The sequence below is a fragment of the Mustelus asterias genome, chromosome 15 (genome assembly GCF_964213995.1).
Source record: "Mustelus asterias chromosome 15, sMusAst1.hap1.1, whole genome shotgun sequence".
In the NCBI taxonomy this organism is placed as follows: Eukaryota; Metazoa; Chordata; class Chondrichthyes; order Carcharhiniformes; family Triakidae; genus Mustelus; species Mustelus asterias.
In genome coordinates, this window is record NC_135815.1 from 29,345,253 (window position 1) to 29,367,048 (window position 21,796).

A 21,796-nucleotide genomic window follows, 5' to 3' on the forward strand; every position below is an offset into this window, starting at 1 on the left:
GTGGGTAATGGGGCCCTGTAGATGTAGTATATCTGGACATCCAGAAGGTATTTGAAAAGGTGACACACAAAAGGTTATTTCACAATGTTATGTGATTAGGGATAATTTATTAGATTGGATAGATGATTTGCTGACCAACAGAAAGCAGTGAATTGGGATAAATGAGTCTTTTTCTGGTTGGCAAGATGTAATTAGTGGGGTGTCACAGGGTTCGGTCCTCGGGCCTCAACTATTTACAATCTGTGTTAATGACTTGAATGTAGGAATAGCAGGTACCATAGCCAAATTTGCAGATGACACTAAAATAGGTTAGATAGTAAGTTGTGAGAATGAAACAAGAAACTTACAGATGGAAATGGATAGGTTAAGTGAATGGGCCAATATTTGGCAGATGGAGTTTAACATGGATAAGTGAGCGGTTATTCACTTTGGTAGGAAAAATACAAAGGCAAATTATTATCTAAATGGTGAGAAACTTTGTAGCACTTCGGTGCAGAAAGATCTGGGTGACCTTGTACATGAATCTCAGAAAACTAGTATGCAGGTACAGCAGGTAATAAGGACAGCAAATGGAATCTTGGCATTTATTGCTAAAGGAATGGATTATAAAAGTAGTAAATGTTGCTACTGTACAAAACATTACTGAGACCACACTTAGGCAATGTTTCTCCCAATTTGGAACTCAGTGTCCACGCCAGTGGGAAACCTGGAGTGTTCCCTGCTAGCATTGGCAGTGCCTGTCAGGTGGGATTCTCCTTCCTAGAAGATGGTAATGAGCTCATCCCGGAGAACCTGCCAACCAGCCCCACTGTTCAGAGATCAGGGTGCTATTTTTAAAGGGTTCATAGATAGGCCCCCTCCCACCAAAAATGAAATGGTGCGACACCCCCTCCCCCGCTGACCAGGGGAGCACCATCAACCCCTCACAAAGAGGGACAACCCCCTCCCCCTCAAACCATGCAGGCATGAGGGTTATCTGACCCAACCCCACACCCCCACCTCCCCCCAGCCCACTCAGCCCCAGTTCCCCTTCAGACCCCCCCTTCCCCCTCAGGCTTCCCTTCATCCTCAGACCCCCCCCCCCCCAACTAGGACCTCAACCCAGGCCCACTTTCAGGCCACATGTCTTGGCAGTGCCAATGGTGCACTGCCCCCGACACCCTGGCACTGACACTCTGGCTTGGTGCTTGGGTTCCAAGGGATGTCAAAGAGGTATCCAGTGGCTATTTGGCCCTCTGTCGCTGCCTGGCTGCAGAGAAAGGGTCTCTTCCTTGTTTCAAATCCCTCCATGGCCTTTCTCCTCCCTATCTCTGTAATGTCCTCCTGCCCTCTGAGATATCTGTGGTCCTCTAATTCTGGCCTCTTTTGCATTCCCAATTACAACTACACCAACATTGGTGGCCGTGACTTCAATTGCCTAGGCCCCAAGCTCTGGAATTCTCTTCTACACCTACCTGTCTCACTAATTCACTTTCCTCCTTTAAGACCTACCTTAAAACATGCCTCTTTAACCAAGCTTTGCTTATCTGATTTAATAGCTTGTTATGTGGCTTGGTGTCATAATTTGTTTTATAATACATTTTTTTATAATACATTTATCTAGCGCCTTTAACATAATGAAATGCCTCAAGGTACTTTACCTTGAGGCATTTCATTATGTTAAAGGCGCTAGATAAATGTAAGTTTTTATGTCAAGAGACAAGCTCAATTTGAATGTCCTGTACATTGAAATACACGGTTATTTAGTAGAACTTGTGTTTAAAAAAGGCTAATCATACTTAAATAATACAAAGTAATTTAGTGCATTTTTCAATGCAAAGTGCTTCTATGTTATTGAAAGTTCTGTCAATTCTGGGTAAACTGCATTTTGCTTTCAGTTTTAATGTTGCTTCAGACCTGACTATTCTATAAAGTAGGATTAAGACTGTTTAACGAAAGCACGAATGACGACTGAAGGTTGAAAGCACCAGTTTATTGCTTTTTCTGGAGACTTTCTAGTCTTTAGGTATCTATAACATTGCTTTGTTCCTGACTGTTCATAGTCAGGAAGAGATCAAAAACATTCCAACACAATGGGCATTGGGCATTTATCAATTGTGGCGACAAGCCACAAATTGCTCATTATTTGCCATCTGTGAGGTAAGAACATTAAGGTCAGTTCATTAGCATTTTCACTACCTTCTGTTTCAGACCCCTTCCCTTTTTATTTTTCAACGATACACACTGCCTTCAACATTTTACAATAATCTCCTGTGGAAAAATGGCCAAACGAATTCCAGAAATATGGCTGGCAATTCAGCTTGTGGTTCTGATAAAGGCAAAAGTTACAGGAACAAAGTAGTTCATTAATTTTACTGCTTTAGAATCGTTGTCAAATATATGTTCCTTGTCATGTATATGGTGTAAAGTTATTATTTGGAATGTTAATTTTTGACTTGCTATTATTTGAAATCCATGGTTAATGGGGTCAGATGGGATGAAGGAGTACAATATAAAGGGAGAGACTCTTAGTACTGTAAAGGATCAGAAGGACCTTGGGGTCCGGGTCCATAGGACTCTAAAATCGGCCCCGCAGGTGGAGGAGGTGGTTAAGAAGGCGTATGGTATGCTGGCCTTTATCAATCGAGGGATTGAGTTTCGGAGTCCGGGGATAATGATGCAGCTATATAAGACCCTCGTCAGACCCCACTTGGAGTACTGTGCTCAGTTCTGGTCGCCTCATTACAGGAAGGATGTGGAAAAGATTGGAAGGGTGCAAAGGAGATTTACAAGGATGTTGCCTGGATTGAGTGGCATGCCTTATGAGGATAGGCTGAGGGAGCTCGGTCTTTTCTCCTTGGAGAGACGTAGGATGAGCGGAGACCTAATAGAGGTATATAAGATGTTGAGAGGCATAGATCGGGTGGACTCTCAGAGGCTTTTTCCCAGGGTGGAAATGGCTGCTACGAGAGGACACAGGTTTAAGGTGCTGGGGGGTAGGTACAGGGGAAATGTTAGAGGGAAGTTTTTCACACAGAGGGTGGTGGGCGAGTGGAATCGGCTGCCGTCAGTGGTGGCGGAGGCAAACTCAATAGGGTCTTTTAAGAGACTCCTGGATGAGTACATGGGGCTTAATAGGATGGAGGGTTATAGGTAGGCCTAGAAGGTAGGGATATGTTCGGCACAACTTGTGGGGCCGAAGGGCCTGTTTTGTGCTGTAGTTTTTCTATGTTTCTATGTTAATGTGTTTTCCAGGTGTATGGCAATAGAGGCTGATTGTGGTTAAAAAGATTCTCATCCTTGTTTTTAACTACTCCCATGGCCTCTCCTTTTCCCATCTCTGGAATTTTCTCCAGCCTTACGGCCTCCTGAAATCTCTACATTACACAAATTCCAGCCTCTTGAACATTACCAATTTTAATCACTTCCTGATTGGTAACCATTTCTTCAACTACAAAGGATCTAAGCTCTGGGATTAGCAACAATGAGGAACTTTAAAAAACTAGTATAAGTAGAGAAATGTACTGGAGAATTTATGGGACTGATGAAAGTCCCTGCATCTGACAACTTACATCCTCAGATTTTAAAAGAAGTGTTTGCAAAGATAGTGAATGCATTGGTTTTAATCTTCCAGAATTCTTTTCATTCTAGAACCATTCCAGAGATTGGAATGTAGCATACATAACCCTGCTTTTAAGAACCAAAGAAAGCTAACACAAAGGTATAGCAAGCAATTAGGAAGGCAAATGAGGTGGTAGCTTTTGTTATAAATGAATTAGAGTACAAGAGTAAAGAACTGTTACTGTATTTAAATATTGGGCATTGGAGTGGCCATGCCTGGAATAGTGTGTGCAGTTTTAGTCTCTCTAACAAAGCAAGTACTTTCTGTAGAGAGAGTGCAACAAAGGTTCAACTAGGCTGATTCCTTGGACAACAATTTCTTTACTTAAAGTGCTCTGAATCGTTCAACCTCTCTACCCCATTGAGCTGTGGATGCTCAGCTTATTGAATATATTCACTTCTGAATGCACGGAGTGTGGTTAATAAGATTGGTGAAGCACAGGCGCAGGTTGACAAATGGAATCATGATATTGCTATAACAGAAACCTGGCTCAAAAGAAAGGTGGGACTTGGCATTAAATATTCCTGAGTACATGGTGTTTAGGAGAGACAGAAAAGGAAGAAAAGTTGGGGAGTGGCAATTTTTTTTGTTTATTCATTTTTTTACGGGATGTGAAATTCACTGGCTAGGCCTGCATTTATTGCCCATCCCTAGTTACCTTACAGAAGGTGGTGGTGAGCTGGCTTCTTGAACTAGGGGATTTTCACAGTAACTTCATTGCAGTGTTAATGTAAGCCTACTTGTGACACTAATAAATAAACTTTAAAAAGGTGAAAATGAGAGGAAGTATTGCATGTATGACAGATGTCAGGTGCACAATACAATAGATAATCGGGCTGAATGTAGAAGGGCAAAAAGGGGACATGAGGTAGCTTTGGTTGAGAGGATTAAGGTGAATCCAAAAGAATTCTTTAAGCATATTAGAAGAAAAAGAATAACTAGAAAGAGAATAGGACCCCTCAAGGACCGAAGTGGACACAATGTGTGGAACTGCAGGAGATGGTCGAAGTTCTCAATGAATATTTCTCCTCTGTGTTTACCGAGGAGAAAGGCATAAAGACTTGGGAACCTGGGAAAGTTAGTGGCGATATATTGGGATCAGTTCACATTACAGTAGAGGAGGTGATGAATGTATTAAAATGTATGAAGGTGGATAAATCTCCTGGCCCTGACCAGGTATATCCAAGAACACTGCGTGAGGCTAGAGAAGAAATTACGGGAGCCTTGGCTGAGATGTTTGCATCATCGTTGGCCATGGGTGAGGTACCAGAAGACTGGAGGGTAGCACATGTTGTGCTCTTATTTAAGAGGGGTTGCGAAGAAAAACCTGGGAATTATAGACCGGTAAGCCTAACATCTGTGGTGGATAGGTTACTGGACAGGATTCTGAGGGATAAGGTATACAGACATTTGGAAAGACTTTGTCTGATTAGGAGTAGCCAGCACAGCTTTGTGCATGGGAGATCATGCCTTATGAATTTGTTAGAGTTCTTTGATGAAGGTTGGTGAGGGCAGGGCGTCGTCTATATGGACTTCAATAAGGCCTTTGATGAAGTTCCACATGGTAGGCTGCTCTGGAAGATTAGATCACATAGAATCCAGGGAGAGCTGGCAAATTGGATATACAATTGGCTTGATGGTAGGAAGCAGAGGGTAATGGTCGAAGGATGCTTGTCAGACTGGAGGTCTGTGATTAGTGGTGTGCCTCAAGGGTCAGTACTGGGCCCAATGCTGTTTGTTATCTATATCAATGATTTGGATGAGAATGTACAAGGCATGATAAGTAAGTTTGCAGATGACACTAAAATAGGTGGTATTATAGACTGTGAGGAAGGTTATCAAAAATTGCAGCAGGATCTTGATCAGCTGGAGAAGTGGGCTGAGAAATGGCAAATGGAGTTCAATACAGATAAGTGCGAGGTGTTGCATTTTGGAAAGTCAAATTAAGGTAGGACTTTCACAGTGAATGGTAGGACCTTGAGGAGTATCGTGGAACAGAGGGATTTTGAGTTCAGGTGCTTGGTTCTCTAAAGGTGGAGTCACAGGTAAAGAGAACAGTGAAGAAGGCTTTTGGCATGCTGGCGTTCATCAGTCAGGGTATTGAGTACAGAAGTTGGGAAGTTATGTTGCAGTTGTACAGGACATTGGTGAGGCCGTACCTGAAGTATTGTGTTCAGTTTTGGTCGCCTTGCTACAGGAAAGGTGTTATTAAACTGGAGAGAGTGCAGAAGAGATTTACAAGGATGTTGCCAGGACTTTAGGGAGTGATTGGAAAGGCTAGGACTTTTTTTCTTTGGAGCGTAAGAGACTGAGGGGTGATCTTATAGAGGAGTATAAGATCATGAGAGTCATGGATAGAGTGAATGCACTCAGTCTTTTTCCCAGGGTTGGGGAATGGAGAACTAGAGGGCATAGGTTTAGGTTAAGAGGGGAAAAAATTAATGGGAACCTGAGGAGCAACCTTTTTACGTAGAGGGTGGTACATATGTGGAATGTGCTGCTGGAGGAAGTGGTTGAAGCGGGGACATTGACAACATTTAAAAGGTATTTGAACAGATACATGGATAGGAAAGGTTTAGAGGGATAGGGGCCAAATGCAGGCAAATGGGGTTAGCTTAGGTGGGCAATTTTGTCGGCATGGACCAGTTTGAACTGAAGGGCCTGTCTCCATGCCATGGATTCTATGATTCTATGGCCAGAGCAGAAGTGAAAAAACTGACAGGAAAAGCAAGAGAGCATGAAAACTGATTGGCAGCCAACACATAAGGGAATTCCAACATCTTCTATAAGCATATCAGTAATAAGAGGGTGGTAAAAGAAAGAGGAGGGCTGATTAAGGATTTAAAAAGGGCATTTGCGCGCACAAGCAGGAGAAAAGGTGGAGGTATTAAACAAACACTTTGCACCTGTCTTTAAGGAAGATGATGTTGCCCAGGCCGAGGTGATGAAGGAGATAACTGGTGCTTGAGAAAAAAATGCAGTTTAGAAGGAAGAGATGTTTGAAAAACTATCTTTACTTAAAATTGGTAAGATAGCAGGACCAGGTGAGATGTATCCAAGGGTTCTGAGGGAAGTGCGTGGAAATTGCAGCGGCATGAATGATAATGTTCCAGTTTTCCTAAGACACAAGGGTGGTGCCAGAGGACTGGGAAATTGTGAATGTTATGTCCTTGTTCGAAAAAGGGTGCAAGGATAAAGCCTGCAATTGTAGAGCAGTCAGTTTAACTTCAGTGGTAGGGAAACTTCTGGAAACTATCGTCGGGGCAAAACCAATAGTCACTTAGATAAGTGTAAAATAACCATGTTTAATTAATTTGCTGGAATGTGTTGAGGAGGTAACAGATAAGATTGATAAGAACAATACTGTTGTTGTGGTATATATGGATTTTCAAAAAGTACTTCATACAATGCCACACAACAGACTTATTTGCAAAATCATAAGTTATTGAAGGTGGCAAGGCATTTTGAGAGAGTAGTTAATAAAGCATATCGTATCTTAGGCTTTATTAGACCATAAAACCATAAGACATAGGAGCAGAATTAGGCCACTCAGCCCATCGAGTCTGCTCCGCCATTCATTCATGGCTGATATTTTTCTCATCCCCATTCTCCTGCCTTTTCCCCATAACCCCTGATCCCCTTATCAATCAAGAACCTATCTATCTCTGTCTTAAAGACAATGACCTGGCCTCCACAGCCTTCTGTGGCAAAGAGTTCCACAGATTCACCACTCTCTGGCTGAAGAAATTCCTCCTTATCTCTGTTTTAAAGGACCGTCCCTTTAGCCTGAGGTTGTGCCCTTCGGTTCTAGTTTTTCCTACGAGTGGAAAAATCCTCACCACGTCCACTCCAGCCAGGCCTCGCAGTATCCTGTAAGTTTCAATACGATCCCCCCCTCATCCTTCTAAACTCCAACAAGTACAGACCCAGAGTCCTCAACCGTTCCTCATATGACAAGCTCTTCATTCCAGGGATCATTCTTGTGAACCGCCTGACCCTTTCCAAGGCCAGCACATCCTTCCTTAGGTATGGGGTCCAAAATTGCTCACAATACTTCAAATGGGGACTGACCAGAGCCTTATACAGCCTCAGAAGTACATCCCTGCTCTTGTATTCTAGCCCCCTAATGAATACTAACATTGCATTTGCCTTCCTAACTGCCGACTGAACCTGCACCTTAAGAGAATCTTGAACAATGACTCCCAAGTCCCTTTGTGTTTCTGATTTCCTAAGCATTTTCCCATTTAGAAAATAGTCTGTGCCTCCATTCCTCCTTCCAAAGTGCATAACCTCACACTTTTCCACATTGTATTCCATCTGCCATTTCTTTGCCCACTCTCCTAACCTGTCCAAGTCTTTCTGCAGCCCCCCTGTCCCTCTACATATTTTTGTATCATCTGCAAACTTAGCAACAGTGCCTTCAGTTCCTTCCTCCAAATCATGAATGTATATTGTGAAAAGTTGTGGTCCCAGCATTGATCTCTGAGGCACACCACTAGTCACCAGCTGCAATCCTGAAAAAGACCCCTTTATCCCCACTCTTTGCCTTCTGCCAGTCAGCCAATCCTCTATCTATGCCAGGATCTTACCCTTAACACCATGGGCTCTTAACGTATTTAACAGTCTCCTGTGTGGCACCTTGTTAACAGGAAAATTAAAAGTAAGGAGGTCATGTTGAACTTGGGTTTCATTAAGAGGACTGCATCAAGCTCTGGAACGTTCTAGTTGAGGAAAGATGCGAAGGCATTGAAGAGAGTACAGAGAGGATTCACAAGACTGATTCCAGGGATAAAGTGCTGCAGCTATGAGGATAGATTGAAGAGGTTGGAACTTTCCTTGCAGAAAAGAAGGTTAAGAGGAGATTTGATAGAGGTATTCAGAATCCTGAGGGCTGTGGACAGGGTAAACGGTAAAAAAACTGTTCCCACTCAGATCATCATCAAGAGAGTACAGAACAAAATAATTGGTGAAAGGAATAAAAGTGATGTGGGGAGGAAAAAATTCACCCAGAGGGTGGTTGCAGTCTGCAATGAACTTCCTGAAAGGGTGGTGGAGGCAGGTTCGATTAAGGTATTCAAAAGGGAATTGAATTGCTATCTAAAAAGAAAGAAAGAATCTGTAAGGATATGGGGATAAGGTAGGGAAGTGGGACTAGGTTGAGTGCTCTTTCAGAGAACCAGTGCAAACTCAATGGGCTGAATGGATTCTTGCACTGTAAAGATTCTGTAATTCAAAGGTTGATAGAATTTGGGTACAGTATCAAGGGAATTGAGGGATTTGAGGATAGTGTGGGAATGTGAAATTGAGGTAGTACATCAGCCATGATTATCTTGAATGGTGAAGCAGACTCAAAGGGTCAAATGACCTACCCAGCTACTATATCTAATGTTAATTTCCTTGCTAAATCACTTCAACTCTCCTCCTTCCTTTAAATGCTTCTTGTACACAGTTTTTGGACCAAGCCTCTGGTTATCGGGCCTAATATCTTCTTATGTAACTTGGTTTTATAATTATGTTTTATAATGCTCCTATAGAACATCTTGGGAGTTTTTTAATGTTAATATAATTGTAATTTGTGGTTGGTATGATTTAAAGGCTGCATCATGTGGCTATCGCACTTTTTGTGCAAGAAACTTAGAAAAATGTAACCAATTATTAACATTGACATATTTAGTAATCCAGCTTTTACCATACTTATCAAGGTATTTTCCTGAGACAAGACAGTCCTGTTAGTAAATCAGCAAATTTGCTTCACCTGATGCTAATGTAACAAAAATTTTGTCCTGCTTCCTTGTCAATTTTCCTGGATATCATTATTAAATTGAAATGTTTAAAACGATTCCCCTGCCACCACCCAAAGAGGAAGAAAACTATTCTCCATTTTATGATAACGAAAGAATACACCTCCCCAAAAGTATTTTAATAGTTATCAAAGTAATAGAAACGGTGAAAAATCGAAGCCTGCTGAGTCAAGTCTATGGGAACTACATAGTCTGATTGATTTGGGATCCAATCTGAGGCCACCTAACTCCAGAAACCATTCTGGTTATCTGCATTCAAAAATTATTTTTATGGAGGTACAGTTTTTCAAAATAGATTGGAATGCTCTCATGAAAGATATTTCATATACTTTCCATTTTACCTTAAGGTTTAAATTCTGTTCCAGCGCTTTATTCATCTCGTCTCATTGACCTTTAGCAAATCAATTAAAATAAATAAAAATCAGTCATGTCACTGTACTTTGTCTGTGTAGCTAGCAGTGGTACATAGTGTGCTTTTAAAAGCTGGAGTTCAGGCAATTATTGATTTAGGATAAAATAAACTAATGTGTTTTATCAGTGGCGGTTTATTTTTCTGTTGGGACTACTTTTCTTCAAAGTTTATCCACATATTTGATAATGCAAGATATCAACACACAGCTGTGCTCTTACCTAATACTTTCCATTTCCACATCAAACATTTTAAACACACACATGCAGACAGGCAGCAGTTAACTGCTGAAGAATAAGTATTTTACGTAAATGATCATCTCTCCCCCTCTCAACAATTAAGACTCATGACATAAAAGGGACAGCAACAGTGTGGATAAAAAATTGGCTGAGTAGCAGGAAACAGTAGTGGTTAATGGATGTGTTTCAAACTGGAGGAATGTTTGTAGTCAAGTTCCCCAGAGATCGGGTTAGGACCTCTACGCTTCTTAACATACATTAATGACCTAGACCTAGGGCACAATTACAAAATCTACAAATGATACAAAACTTGGAAGCATTTTCAACTGAGAGGAAGATAGTATAAGAACTTCTGAACGACATAGATAGATTGGTGAAACTTAATGCAGAGAAGTGTGAAGTGATTCATTTTGGTAGGAAAAGCGTGGAGAGACGATAAAAAATAAAGGGTATAATTCTAAAGCAGCAGGACCTAAACACATCTACTATGTAGCTTGGTGTCATATTTTGTTTTATAATGCCTCTGTGAAGGGAGTTGGTGTTTTTTGTATTTTAAAGGTGCTATATAAATACAGGTTATTGATATTAGATGTCCTGCTTCTTGCCAGGTATGACGGCTGTTGTGTACAGGATAGCTCTGTTCTTCCATTACTGCCTTTAAATCATTTCCTTAATTTCAAACTTATTTGATGTAAGATCATCTCAAACTAAAACAAAAGCAAAATATTGCAGATTCTGGAAATCTGAAATAAAAGCAAAATACTGGAAATAGTCAGCAAGCATGGCAGAATTTGTGGAGTTAGAAATTTCACAAGTATGGTAAAAGCTGGAATTAGTAAATATGTCAACATTAATAATTGATTACATTTTTCTAAGTTTCTTGCACAAAAAGCGCTACAGCCACATGGGATACAGCCTTTAAATCATACCAACTGCTAATTGCAATTATATTAACATTAAAAACTCCCAAGACGTTCTATTGGAGCACTATAAAACACAATTATAAACCAACTTTCTTAAGAAGATATTAGGCCCGATAACCAAGTTTCAAGTTGATGACCTTTCATAAGATTTGGAAGAAGTTAATGATTTAACTGTGTAACAGAGAAAGGGTGGGAAGTGGTTGATAGAGGAAAGATCAAAGGAGAGAATATTTTAGTACCATGTTCAATGGGTTTGAAAGTCATGCTTTCAATTGATCATGTATTGTATATCTTAGTCACAAATTTATTCATGAATTGACCAAGTGAGAAGTAGTGGATGGACAATGAATGGCCAATCTCAACTTTGTCAGCAAATATATTCATGAATAGAATGTATGTAGAAATTTTTATTATTTACGGTCACTAACCTCAATCTTTGTCCCAGTGAACTCATTTGTTAAGTGAAGTGATAATTGTTATAGTATACACAACAAATATAATGCTTAAACTATTAGGCAGATTTACCCAGGCTATCTATTAGAGATTAGTTAGTGTTTGTTAAGAAGAGTGAGGGTAAATTGCGTTATAAATCTGTCTATGCCCTGGCTTAAATATATTCAGCAATGGAGCATCCATAACCCTTAGGAGTAGAGAATCCCAAAGATTCACAATCCTTTTTTTTTAGAATTCTAGAATTCTAGTTGAGTAAAGAAATTCTTCCTCTTTTCAGTTCTAAATGATCAATCACTTATCCTGAGACTGCTGCCATGTTTTAGATTTTCTGACGAATGGAACAATCTCAACATCTATCCTATCAAGCCTCTTCCGAGTTTTGTAGGTTGCAGTGAGATTCTTGTAAGCTCCAGAGAACACAAGCCTAATGTGTTCAGTCTGTCATCATGGGACAATCCTCTCATCCCAGGGACCAGTTTAGTGAATCTTCGCTGCCATCTCCAGTGCAGGTATATCTTTCCTTTAAACGCAGAGACCAAAACTACACACACTACTCCAGATGCCATCCCACCAAAACCCTGTACAGATGTTGCAAAGCTTCTTTATTCTTGTACTCCAATCCTCTTGCAATAAAGGCTAACATGATATTTGCATTTCTAGTTGTTAGCTGCACTTGCATGCTAACTTTCTGTGTTCCTTGTACAAGTACATCCATGTCTATTTGAACATTAACACTTACAAGTTTCTCACCTTTTTAAAAAATTATTATGCTTTTTTTATTCTTACGGCCAAAGTGAATAACTTCACACTTCACTACATTATGTTCCATTTGCCATCTTGTATCCACTCACCTAACCTGTCTACATCTCTTTGCAGCCTCTCTGTGCCTCCCGACAGCCTACCTTTCTACCTAGCATAGTATCATCAGCAAATTTAGATGCATTACTCTCTGCCTTTTCATCTAAGTAATTAATACAGATTGAATATAGCTGAGGCCCAGTACTGATCCTTGCGGCACTCCACTATTCATTACCTGCTAACTTGAAAAAGACCTGTTTCTGCCCACTCTCTCTTTTCTAACCATTAGTCAGTCTTCTATCCATGCTAATATATTACCTCCAATTCTATGAACCCATATTTTGCCTGTTAACCTTTTGTGTAGCGCCTTTTGGAAATCCAGGTATACCAAATCTACTAGTTCCCCTTTATCTACCCTATTGGTTACATCCTCAAAAAACTATAATAAATTTGTCAAACAGGATTTTCTTTTAGTAAAACCATGCTGACTTGTTCTAATCATACTTTGCCTTTCTGAGTGCATTGTTACGACTTTGTTAACAATAGATTCCAGCATTTTCTCTGCAACTGATGTTAGGCAAAGTGGCCTGTGGTTCACTGTTTTCTCTTTCCCTCCTTTCTTGAAAAGCGGTGTAATATTTGCCAACTTCCAGTCTAGTGGGACAGTTTCTGAATCTAAGGAATTTTGGAAAATTGCAGCTAGCACATCCAATATCTCTGCAGCTATCTCTTTTAGAGCAGCAACACATAAGTAAATACCTTTTTAAATTGTCACCGATCACTAACGTACTTATAAAAATTATTTTGTCGTGAGAGAAAGAGTATTGTGAACTTGGAACATTATGCAACACCATTGTGAAGCTTGCTTGGAACCCTGTGAATGAAACAGAATGTTACTGTAGTGTTTTTCTTTGACCTTTATCCTAAAAATGTCTATTCTTGGTTTTTTTTGAGGATCATATTTGTGAGATTCTGACAATCTAATTATGCAATGTTTTGTGTGCGTCTAGCTCAGCCCTCTGAGCCGCAAACATTGGTCAGAACTGCTGGTAAATTATTTGAGCTGTCAGTGCGCCCATCATTTTCTAAGCGTTGCGATCCTTTAATTTATTCCAAATCTTGGTTCAGAATAATAAGTAGATTTATTAATGTGCCCACAGCTCTATGTTTGCTTTAATGATGTGTGAGCTATAAATATTCACATTCCTACGTGCTAAGTTAAAACAACCCATGGTCTGTTCTATTCTGACCCCTGTAAGCATTCTGACATCACTGTAGATTGTACCTACCCTTGTGATCATTTATAGAATTCACTGAGGGGGCATAGACATTTTAAAATTGCAATAAAGCACTCCAGTGTGCAAAATGATCATATTTATAAGAATACAAAAATAGGCACTTAAATGTGTTACTCTGGCAATTAAAATGATTGGTGTTTTTTTAAATTGCCAGCTAACATTTATCTTAACTCTGCTGCATGTTGTAACTTACAGTATAAAGTTTTTTTTCTTTTGCTTTTAAGAAAACTAGGAGTCAATTTTTCAAAAAGGGGGAGCAGCAGTTAGCTGTTTCAACAGACTTTGAAAGTTGCCTCTCGATACAGACAGCCTATTAATTCTTGTGAAATGAAAAGCTTGGAAAAATAAATGAATTGAAATTGCAATTTAAGTCAACAAAACCGGTAAAGGCTGTGTTGCCCACAGTGCAATGTGTTGCTAAATGTATTTCAGCTGTAACCCATCTGTCAAGGTGCTTGGAGCAGAGCTCATACAGTGTGCACTCAGAAAGCCATTGGCAGTTATATATGCTAAGATTTACATCAGCTTGTCAGTACTAATTCCAGAAACTCTGGGGTCGCTCTTCATTTGTATACAGAGTCCAAATAAAATATCAGTTATTGCTAAGCTGAATCAGTGGAATGCATGTGGGAAGCAAGTGGTGTATTTTTAACAGAGAGCTCACTAAAGCCTCAGCTGGAAGCATGACATTAAAGTCCAATAGCAACAGAAACTAATCCCTCTGGGTGACTTTATTTGAATTGGAGTGTTGTTTCTGCTCCCCAGCCATATTTCAGAATGGGCATGCAGGGGATGATAACCCCGGTATGCTGTATGATTAAAGGGTCTGTTTGGGGTGCTGGTAAAATACTGAGTAGATGTTATTTAGGATATACATAGGCATCTGAAATTATCAGTGACAGTGCTATGTAAAGGCTCTGCCCTGAATTAACTTGATAGTTACAACACATGCCACCCCTGTCATTGTTTTAATTCAGGAAACAGTAACAAGGACTCAAATTTACCCAACATTATGAAAAAGAGGCAACCAAACAAATCAGACATTAGAATGCAAAGATCTTCAAAGTGGTGCTAATATGCAACATGGTGTCCACTTTAATTGAAGATTATCTGCATGTGCACCTTCTGAAGAGCAGGTTTTAGTTCAATTGGATGAGCAATTGGCTGATTGGGTAAGCAATTGGATAAACACATGCTAATCCATGGCCTTTAGTCTGTTAAATTACCAACAGCTCAAGTTCTCTCACTGCCATATGCGACATATATTAATGATCTAGATCATTAATGACCTGTATGTGAAAGTCTAAGTTATGATCAATAAGTTTGCAGATGACACAAAAATTGGTGGTGTGGTAAATAGCGAGGAAGAATGCCTTAGATTACCGGATGATATAGATGGACTGGTCAAATGGGCAGAACAGTGGCAAATGGAGATGTGATGTATTTTGGGAGGGCTAACAAAGCAAGGGGATACACAATGAATGGCAGGACACTAGAAAGTGCAGAGGACCAGAGGGACTTTGGAGTGCATGTCCATAGATCTCTGAAGGCAGCAGGACAGGTAGATAAGGTGGTTAAGAAGGCACATGGGATACTTGCCTTTATTAACCGAGGTATAGAATATGAGAGCAGGGAGTTTATGATAGAGCTGTATAAAATACTTGTTAGGCCATGGCTAGAGTACTATGTGCAGTTCTAGTCACCACACTATAGGAAGGATGTGATTGCACTTGAAAGGGTGCAGAGGAGATTCACCAGGATGTTGCCTGGTCTGGAGCACTTTGGCTAAGAAGATAGGCTGGGGTCCTTTTCCTTAGAGCAGAGAAGACTGAGAGGGGACCTCATTGAGGTGTACAAAATTATGAGAACATAGATAGGAAAGAAGTTTTCTCCTTAGTAGAGCAGGTCAATAACCAGGGGGTATAGATTTAAGGTAAGGGGCAGGAGATTTAGAGGTGATTTGAGGAAAGACATTTTCATCCAGAGTGTGGTGGGAATCTCGAACTCACTACCTGAAAGGATAGTAGAGGTGGGAATCCTCACAACATTTAAGAAGCATTTAGATGAGCACTTGAAATGCCATAGCATACAGCGCAACAGACCAAGTGCTGGAAAATGTGATTAGAATGATCGGTGTTTAATGGCCGGTGCAGACATGATGGCTGAAGGGCCTCTTTTTGTGATGTAAAACTCTATGGGCAGGATTTTCTGGCTGTGCTCCCTCAAGTCCAGAAAATCCCACCCAAGGTCCTGCATGGTCCTGTCCCGGCCACTACGATTCCCATGGCAGGCAGGACGGGAAAATTCCACCCTATGACTCTGATGTATTGTAACAAGATTAGTTAAAAGTAACTGAACTGCAGGACATTATACTTGAGAATAGGTTGTGTTTTCCTTGTTCTGATCTATTCATTGAAATGTTGTATTGTCCATGGCCACCCACCAACTACATATTAAGTCAAAGCTAGCCCTTGTGCTTCTTATACTTCTCGTATTAACAAGGGAGCCCCACAGTCTAACATGCATGCAATTGATAGCACCTAGCACCATTGGGAATCAGGCTACCTTGGCAAAGCTATGTGCACCACCCTCCTGCTTCTCTCTGCTAAGGGAAAAAAATGATGCATAGATGACCTTTGTCATGTCCTGGATGCATCAATGGACGGCATATTGGGAGATATTGTCAATATCATGTGCTCTTGCCAAGAACAATCCTATGCATAGAAGTTCAATGAAACTATGACCTTTATAGCCATTGGTAGCGTCATCCTGCCCCTGGGACAAAGTTTTAGGTAGGATTGAAGAAGGTGCTACATTTCTCTGACAGTCTCCTTGTTGAACTGCGATGATAAACCTTTGATGTTGAAAAACCTGTGGTTGTTAGGTCTTCCTGTGGAGCGTCTTCCTCTGTGCTCATAGAGCTTCCCTCTCTGCAGATGCCAATCCATTTCCAAATCTTGGCTCAAAATAATAAATAGATTTATTAACATGCCTGCAGCTCTATGTTTCCTTTAATTATATGCACACCATAAATATTCACATTCCTGTGTTCTAAATTAGAACAATCCATGATCTGTTTGTTCTACTCTGACCCTTGGAAGCATTCTGACAGCACTGTAGATTACATCTACCCCAGTTATCATTTATAGACTTCACTGAGGGGGCATAGTCATTTTAACATTGCATGTTGCAAATCTAAATGCATTACAGTGGCAGCCCTCAACCTCCATGCAAAGTTGAGCAGTCAAATCCTATTGCCTCTCTGAATGAATGCAACAGTCCTCCAAAACATCTTCAACAGCAACAATTTATATTTATTTAGCGCCATTAATGTAATGAGACGTTCTTAGACACTATCAGACAATGTATGATATTAGGTTAGGTGACCAAAAGCTTTGTGAAAGAGGAGTATCTTAAAAGAGGAAAACAAGGTAAAGAAGCAGAAAGGTGTTGGTAGGGAATTTGAGAATTTAGGACCTAGGGAACTGAAGACATGGCCACCACAGGTGGAGCAATTATAATTAAGAGTGCTTAAGAAGCCAGAATTAGAGGAGCCTAGATATCGTTGAGGGTTGTGAGGCTGGAGGAGATTACAGATATAGGGAGGGGAAAAACCAAGGATAAGAATTTCAAAGTCAAGGCATTGTTTGACTGGAAGCAATATAAGTCACTGAGAACAGGGCTTATCAGGGAACAGTGGGACTTTCTGTAAGTTAAGACATGGTTAGCAGAGTTTTGGATGACCTTACGTTTACGGAGAGTAGAATGTGGGAGGCCAACCAGCCTTCAAACGCAATCCACATTACTTCACTAACTTTACCCTGGCAGCAATAAATTAAAAGCATCTCACCTTCAATTTCGTGGTTGGCCTTTTAAAAAATGCTGTTGATAGGCCTCTCATCCTCCTGCTAGCCTATTCAGCTCAGATTGATTAGCACATGGGTTCAGTGCAGATGCGCAGACCAAATTAATGAAATGGGTGTCGTTTGCTGTGAATGGTTGTTTTCTCTCACTATAAGACCTCTTCTGTCGCTTGATGGTCTGCTCGCTGTAGCATGTTTCACAGCATGACATTGCACAGAAGTGGGCAGCAACATAGCCAGCAGTACAACCAGTGCCATTTTAGGCTTCCATGGTCCAGCAGCGCTACAGAGCTCAATATGATTTGCCGATGTGACTTGCTTGACTCTACTGCTACTTATTTTTATTCCTAAGTGATCAATTTGTGGTCTGAATTAATCAGAGAGACATTGCTTGCTATATATTTTCAGGATGTTAAAAAGATACCATAGTTTTTGTTTAGTTTGCAGTGGCATTTTCCTATTGCTATAGTGATACTGCGCAAATATAAAGCAGGAACCTGGCCAGAATTCCTCTTCTTCCAAAAAGCTATTGTGAAGGAATGAGCCTGTTCAAATTCCAATGACAGTGGCATTTATTCCCTTAAAAGTTATTCATTTGGAGGCTAAAGCCTGAAATTTTGGATTGGACTTCAAATGGGTTGTCACCAGCCTTAACCTAACATCAGTTACAAAATCTAGACTTAATATTCATGTTTATAAATGGAAACTGAAGTATTTGAAACAGTAATGGCCTTGTGTGGTTCAGGTCTTATCTGCCAGATGGGTTACAATTTGTATGAATGCAGTGGACAATTTTCAATATTGGCCACCATTACTGTGAAATGGTAGCAAGGAAGAACTGCTCACTGACAAGGATTCCATTGTACTTCATCCAAGAAAACAAAGTGTCTCATGGCTGCATTATTTAACAGTAAAGGTGTGGTTCAGTGCTTCAATTTATGTACACCTGAACTTTGGATTCCTTTTGCCAAATAGCATTGAATTGGCTCCAGCTTGGTGGTAAGTGTGAATTTATTTTTCCTCCAGGGTCCTGCATTTAAAAAAAAATCCAAATACAATAACTCCCGAGTTAGGTGTTCCTTTTTCCTTTCATTTTCAAATCCATGTAATGTTAGATTCTGTTAATTATATTTAAACCCATGTAATCTGATATTCTGCAAGGTTCACTAAGTTTGTGCCAGCAGTGATGTGATCCTGTAGAATTACAACGCATGAGCAAATTAACAAAGACTACTTTACAATTCTGCGTGAACTAACAAAGTATCGGTGTGCCAACAGAAACCTCATAAACCACTTTTTTTTAACCCTTTCTTTGCCGAATAACAATCACCACAAGAAGACACTGGTTTTTGCTGGGCTATAATTCTATGGGCAGCCAGAGATGTCCAGCATTTTGCCTCACTGGCAAATAGAGATTTTCTGCATTTCTTTTATATGATGTCATCTTGGGTAAAGCTGATTTTAAAAATCTGTTTCAGTTGGTTGTATCTTTGAAAAATAGAACAAAAGGGAACTTTGCATCCATCATGCAGACATTGGCACCTCTAAAAGAGTGAAAGAAAAGCATGCATTTATTAATTTGCTGTTTACATCCTCTGAAAACCCCAAAGCACTCCATAGCCAATGAAGTACTTTTGAAGTGTTATCAAGTGTCGTAAATTTAAGCAACCAATTTGTGCACAGCAAAATTCCACAAGTATCAATGATATAAATAACTAGATAGTTTGTTCATTATTATGTTAGTTCAGGAAAAAATGTTGGTCAGTGAACTCTAATGCTTTTTAATTAGTGCCTTGAAAGCATTCACACTTGTCTGAGAGGACAGACAAGGCTTCAGTTTAACATTTTATCTAAAAGATGGCACCTCAGTGCAAGGAGTATCCACTAGTAGGTCTTGCTTCCTGATTCCAAAAGCGATACCACTATGGCTAGGCTAATGAGAATTATCAAAATCTCATATTTTGCAACAAGGAAATAGGTGAAACATGGACAACATGAACTAAGAGAACAGTTGCAGTTCTGGTTGCTAAGGATTAGGTCTAGCAATAAATCAAAACTTTATGAATAACCTGGGTTTTGAATCATCCACAAACATCATTGTGTTTGAAAACCTGCCAAGGAATAACCTGACTCTCTTAAAATCCAAGATTCTGTCACTTATTGGACTCTACTAAATAGGTTCCAAAAAAGCTGTATTAATCCCTGATGAGCAAGTTCTACTTTTGTTTTTAAAAAGTGTAGTGTCGTTTCAAAATCTGGCTGCCTTTTCATTTTCCATTTATTATTTAGCAGATGATTAATTTGATCTATTTTTTTTAGCCTGAATACAGTTTCTGAAAGTGTGGTATTTTCTGACTGTCCAAAAAGCATGATGGGCATCCTTTCTGATCACCAATGAAGAATATTTTATAAACGGACGTTAATTGTTAAATGTGCGTATGATAATTATACCACATGACTAAGGGTACAAGTTTCACTTCTTATCAATTCTCGTCACATCAAAATTCTTCAATTGCTGGTTCCTGTAAGACACAGTGGTTAGCACTGGTGCCTCATAGCGCCACGGACCTGAGTTCGATTCCCACCTTGGGCACTGTCTGTGAGGAGTCTGTACGTTCTCCCAGTGTCTGCATGGGTTTCCTTCGGCTGCTCCGGTTTTCTCCCACAGTCCAAATGACGTGCTGGTTAGGTGCATTGGCCATGCTAAATTCTCCCTCAATGTATAAGAACATAAGAACTAGGAGCAGGAGTAGGCCATCTGGCCCCTCGAGCCTGCTCCACCATTCAGTAAGATCATGGCTGATCTTTTTGTGGACTCAGCTCCACTTACCCGTCCGAACAGGCGCCGGAGTGTGGCAACTAGGGGATTTTCTCAGTAACTTCATTGCAGTGTTAATGTAAGCCTACTTGTGACACTAATAAACTAACTTAAAACTTAACCGTAGCCTAATTTACTCACTGCTAATTGCCAGAAGAAGCTAAACATGGCCCATTGTTAGACTGACAGTGAGAAAAATATTTTTTCACCTGAGTATTTGATATATGAAATGTATTGATTGTGCCAATTGAAAATACTATACTGGTAGCAGCACAATCCAGGCATGCCCCATTCATAACGTTATTGTGTATGCAGCCCCCTCCTGTATATATGTCACATATCATGATGTCACTGATTGGTAACTTCATGATGTCAAATTGGTCATGGTCACATGCACTTCCCTTTTGATACTGGGAAATTACAGTGTAATTTAAAAGTAGATTCAGGGAAGCTCCCCTAAATTATATCAGGTTATTCTTGCTTATGGAAATCTCTAATTTGTGATCATCAAAAAAAAGTAAAGGCTGAGCCGTAATGCTGCCTATTCCCTATTTACGCAAGTTAGTGAGTCCCAAAAACTTTTCTCTTTAGGAGGCTTCATGGCCAAACTTTGTCCCATCCTAGCCTGATGTCTGCACAAATGCATTTTCCATCAGGAATCACCAGGTAGAATCTCTTTATTTAGCCCCATCCTGGATAAACAATCGTACTGGCTCTCTTGTTACCCAGGCTGAGATTAGTATGAAACAGAGATCCAATCCAAAACTCACCAAAAAAAAACATGCTTTTTATTGTAATATTTATTTTACCAATGGATCCTGCGCATATCTAATGCTGATTCATATACATATAATCACGTAGTTTATTTCACAAAAGGATGTTATTTGCTGAGCAAACCAAGTCCCAGAGAAAAACTTGTCTTACTGATCATAGCTCTTTCTTGTATTCTAAAAACAAGGGGGGAAAACACAGAGCATAGAATTCCAGCAACACTTTTGAGATACTAAAAATGAAAGATTTATTATCAAAAAATAAATAAACTTAAGCACACAAGATCAAAGTTACACAGTTAAAACAGTCTTACAAAACATCCTGTCCAAAAGTCCACATGGTCGGATCGCACAAAGTAAACACTTCTAGTCAACACTCCCTTATAGATTTCTAACTAAAAATATCTAACAATATTGACCAAGGCAAAAGCTGCTGTCACATTAGTAAAGATATACATGATGACTTCTCACTCTCTTTTACTCTGTTGTGGCATTCCAAGAAAATTCAGAAACAAGACCACTTTCTGAAATTAAGAATTTTCTCGTTTCTGGGTGGCTGCTTCAAATTTAGCACCTTCTCCCAGCCCATAGCTGTTCCTAAGATATCTTACCCATGACAGACTCAACGTTAGCTCTGTTTTCTCTCCACAGGTGCTATCAGACCTGCTGAGATTTTCCAGCATTTTCTGGTTTTGTATAAGTTAGAGCAACTACTTGCATTTATCTATTGTTTTCTCTGTGGAAAAACATTACATTGCACTTCAGAACTATCAAACTACTATCAAACAAGAGATACCAAAATATTGGGGAAGATAAACAAAGA

The 21,796-nt window shown here is 39.9% G+C and overlaps 1 protein-coding gene across 2 annotated transcripts in view; it reads left to right on the forward strand.

Moving 5' to 3' along the window:
* thada (THADA armadillo repeat containing) overlaps positions 1-21,796 on the forward strand; it is a 330,756-nt gene that overhangs the window by 189,673 nt on the left and 119,287 nt on the right. The gene's annotated exons all lie outside the window — the stretch shown is intronic.